Raw genomic sequence first — 4777 nt, forward strand, 5'->3', positions numbered from 1 at the left:
AATCTTTTAAAGAATTAAGATTGCAAACTCAAAAGAAGCACCTCTGTCTCTGTCTCCAACTTCCATGTTCTAAATGTCAAGATAGATCGTAACTTTCTTTGGATCTTCTTGGTGAAAGGGTGCCAATGCTTCAGGGAAGTCAGGTAAAGCACAATGAAAAGTCTGGTTTTAGACGCTTACTCCCACCATCATTATCTTTACAGTATATAGTCTCTGAGTTGTTTTTTCCTGGGAGGTGTATAAGAAGAAGTTGCAGGGTAGGGAAACTGAGCCACTAAATTTGCATGTGGGATTAAAATCTCGTTAAAGGGTGATATTTCCTGAGGTGTCATCAAAATAATTATGGAAGATTTTAGTGTTATTCAATAACATAGTTAAAACCAATGCAAAAATGTTGTGTAAAGGAAATATCTTCAGGCTTTTTCTCACTAGTTTATTCTCATAGAGCATTCATGTCTCCCCATGCCTGTCTATGCAGTCCTGAGAGGTTCTTCTTTTGTCCAGCACTTTAAATGCTGTACTACCTTCAAAGAGGCTTGCTTTAGCTTGCTGTTTCCTAGAATTAAGATAACCACACGGATGACCCCACGGGTAGAGGAATGTGATTATCATACTAAAAATAAACAGCAATTTGTTTTCTGACACAGTAAAACACAATAATTCTATGGCAATGCCTATAAAATGCAAGACAAAGAGGATGATAAAAGATATCAAAACTTTCATTGCTTTCACATGTGCTTCTGTGTTGGAGTCTCTGAAACCTGTGACATTCAATTGCAATGCCTGCTGTGTCTCCAAAGGGAAATGATTAACAAGAAGCATGTAATCAGGGATAGTGCACAGAGGAAAATGACTCCCAGATTGAGCAAAGAATTTATTTTTATGTATGTTGAGCATCCACGTTGTGTTTCTATTACTCATTCTATGATCATTAATAATCTCTATACTTTGTAGGAAAGCAAGCAACCATGAAATGAGCAAGAATTCCATCAGAAAAGGAACAGCCCTGTTGATTCTACCCTTCGATCAGAGAAAAATGTGGTGGGAAAAATTTGTAACTTTAGGAAATAAAAAGATGCTGAGGCTGGTGACAAACCAGATACTTGATTGATTGATAATCACCCATAAATAACTAATATATTCAATTAGACTTCCAGATAAATATATATCTGGAGAGAATATCTTTATAAATCTATCTGTAATTATTATCATATCAGAAAAAGTCTTGAAGGAGCTAAGCCAATGAGAATCAAGCCAATTACAGAAAACTCCTTATTCTTGACACAGTCAGTGCAGTTTACAAGTCCAATAAATCCATTCCTTAAATCCCCAGTATTGATTCACTAACTGCCATAAAAATGAGGAGGCCTTCCACTGCGAAGCCCTGATATTGTTTCTTTTACATATATTTTGTCTAATAATTTTTACTTTTATAATAATTGATTTCATTCCAGAGTAAATTAATGTGATTTACTCATGGAACCAATTCCCCCATTTCACTTTCAGAAATTTCGTTGTCGTTCTTAAATGAAAAGGTCAAGAAAACATATCTTTCTTGTTTTTGCTACATTTAGAAATCATATACTTCTTTAAAGTTCTTGAAATTTTTAATAAAAAGCCTCCCACTGATTAAATAAATTTATTTAAAATTAACCTTTTTTTTGCAATATATTTTTCTTTCTTAATTAAAACCAAATCCTTCATTAGTAAAGCCTCATAAAGTGGCATACCAGACTAAATCAACTAATTTAGGTGTTGTTATTAAATAATAAAATCAAGAGCCAATAAGAGAGGTTTAATTAATTCTTTTTTACCCACTCTTTTTTATTTTTTAGTCAGAAGATTTGAGTTTGAATCTTAACACTTACATCTTACTGTGAAGTCACTAAATATGATGAGCATCAGGATTTTCATCCTAGAAAAGGGTAGCCATTATAAATATTTTGTACAGCCTATGTGAGGATTAAATTAAATAACTGTGTTAAATTACCTAAGATATTTCATGGAATCCAGGTGTGTTTTTCTCTTACCTCAGTACCTAGTCTACAGAGATTTTAACAGACTCATCAATACAGAAAACAGAATGGTGGTTATCAGAGGGGAAGGAGGAGGGGGAGGGTAAAGGGGGTCAAATATATGGTGACGGAAGGAGACTAGACTTTGGCTAGTGAGCACACAACGGAATATACAGATGTTGTATTATAAAGTTCTACACTTGAAACTTACATAAAGTTATTAACCAATATCACCCCAATAAATATAATTAAAATTTTAAAAATATTTTTTAAGCATAAAAAATTCTATAGGACACAAAATGAAAGCAGCAGTAGAACCAAGGGGACCGTCAATGAGTCGTTTTCCCACAAAATGTCAATAGTTCTCAGTTCCTGCGTGCTGTGAAGAATCACGTTCCCTTGATGCAGGACTCATTTGCCTTAGCAAATTCACAGCAGTCCGTCTCAGTTTTCTGTTCCCCAGGATCATATGGATAGGGTGAATTGAAGGATACAGCAATACTACAGTCTCACAGATAATCATACTTAGTGAGTTTTCTATTGTGGAGTAGGACCAAAGTAACAGGATAGTGAAAAAATAGTGCACAACCAAGAGAATGATGAAAGAAATCATAGTATTTCTGGCTCTCACATAAACCTCTGTGTTAAAGTCTCCAGATCCTTTGGCGTAATGCATCATCTGCCGGATATGTCTCCATAAGGAAAGGATTAACAGGAAAAAAGAGATTAGCGACACAACCATGGGAATGAGAGATCCCAGGCTCAAGAGAATTTTATTGTTAAAGTACTGGGTTTTACGCATATATTCTTTCCGAGTCCAGTTTCTTTCTGTTTTTAAATATTCGCTGACCTTAAAAGCATCAAATTTTATGTTCAGAAGACCAACAAACAAAGAGAGAAAGAAACCCAACAGAATGGTGATGACAACTCTATCTCGTCTCCACTTCAGCCAGAGAAAGAAGGGGTGGGAAAAATTGGACAGTTTGAGGAAATAGAAGACACCGAGGGAGGTGGCACACCAGGTACTGATGTCGTTGTTCAGATCCCAGAAGAAATCACTGACTACTATCATCATTAGGTGATTTTCAAATATTCCTGAGTAGTACACTGTTTTAAGGCTATCTTCAAAAAGCATGCATATCATGCCAATCCTGGAGATGGCCAAGATTGTGAAGATGAAATCTAACAGGGAGATTTTCTTGGTTTTGACCCAGTCAGCACAGATTACAAGTACGATGAATCCATTTCCCCAAATACCTGTTATAAATTCCAAAAGTTCAATGATTATAAAAACATTTTCAATTGCACTTGACATACCTGGAAAAGTAAAATTCCAGTTACTTCTCTCACTGCTGATAGATTGTTTTTCAAATGACTTTTTGAAAATGATAGAACTGTTGAGAATGCTCTTCTTTAAGGTTTTATTTTGGAGTCTGCTTCAGGCCAGAAAAATATCCAACCCCGATTGATGTGAGAAAACACTATTGGTAGCCTCATAAAAAAGCAGTTTCAAACATGGAAATCCTCCAAACGGCAGTCGTTCTAAGTACCAATTCAATTACTAAATGCACCTTTTTGGCATTGTCATGAGCTGAATTTTTCATTTATGAGGTTCACTGAAAGCTGAACTTACATTTGCGAACAGGCAAATAAGGAGACGTTCCATGACATTGTTTTATGCTCTCTTCCTCTTAAAGCAGAAAATTTTAAATCGATACACGTAGGAATTCAAAGTAACAAATTACAAATAAATTTTATGTGTTTCCTTTTAAATTCTGACTTCTGGGATTAAATATGGCCAACATCCTGAATTCCTAGTTGCCTGCAGCTTTAACTTCAGGATCCTTAAGGGATATAAACACCATGTCATCATTTATAAATTTTTTATTAGCATCTCAGGTCCTCTAGGCTCTCCTCTCCACTGAAAGTTGTAAGTAAGGAAAAGTAGAAAGATTAGACCATGGTTAATATTATAAAACACTATGTTAGCCAAATGAAAAAACAAAACCAAAAAGAAATGAACAACAAAACCACATTCATTCACTAAATCTTGCCCACTGATTTTATTGGCACATGTAGATATATTTAAAAAAATGAATATTCAGGAAAATCAAAATAATGAAAGAGAAATACTAGACTGAACAAACAAAAGATCTAACTTTCAAAAAAATGCAGATATTGCAGGGGACATAGAATATTAAATAAATATTAAATTAAGCACGATTGGTGGATCAGAGGAATTTGACAGACTTTTATAACTATAGAAGAAAAAGGATGTAAAGGCTTCATAAGCGAAACAGTGGTCCTATCTCTGCCAATCCCTCTCTCAGGCCGCCATCTTTTTAAATTTTTCTATCTTCCCCTTAGCCAGCGAGGTCATAATATTTCAATGTCTTTGGCCACAATAAACAAATCCTAATAGTTTGGAGGATACCTGAGATTTTGATAAGAAAGACCTTAAGGGCTTACCTACAAAAGCATATTTCTAAACTATCTGATTCTTATGTTTACAAATAATAGCTAATATTTATTGAGATCTACTCTATTTCAGCACTGCTATAAGTGTGGTGTGTGATTGCAGGTAGTGTCGGACAAACCTAAAAATTGTATTTTAGTGGAGGCTAAAGGGCTTATTAAAAAAGAGTTGGTTTTCTGGCTTTAAATTCTTATTCTGGAATAATTTTCTCTTTTGCAGAACATACCATCCTTGCAAAATGATTTTTTGCCTCAGTTGTTGTTGAGTTTCAACTGCAGCATGTCGT

The 4777-nt window shown here is 34.7% G+C and overlaps 1 pseudogene; it reads right to left on the bottom strand.

The window, feature by feature from the left end:
- Positions 1-470: 470 nt before the first annotated feature.
- Positions 471-3330, bottom strand: LOC102882616 (annotated as a pseudogene).
- Positions 3331-4777: the final 1447 nt, after the last annotated feature.

This window comes from Pteropus alecto, unplaced genomic scaffold, assembly GCF_000325575.1.
Source record: "Pteropus alecto unplaced genomic scaffold, ASM32557v1 scaffold1432, whole genome shotgun sequence".
In the NCBI taxonomy this organism is placed as follows: domain Eukaryota; kingdom Metazoa; phylum Chordata; class Mammalia; order Chiroptera; family Pteropodidae; genus Pteropus; species Pteropus alecto.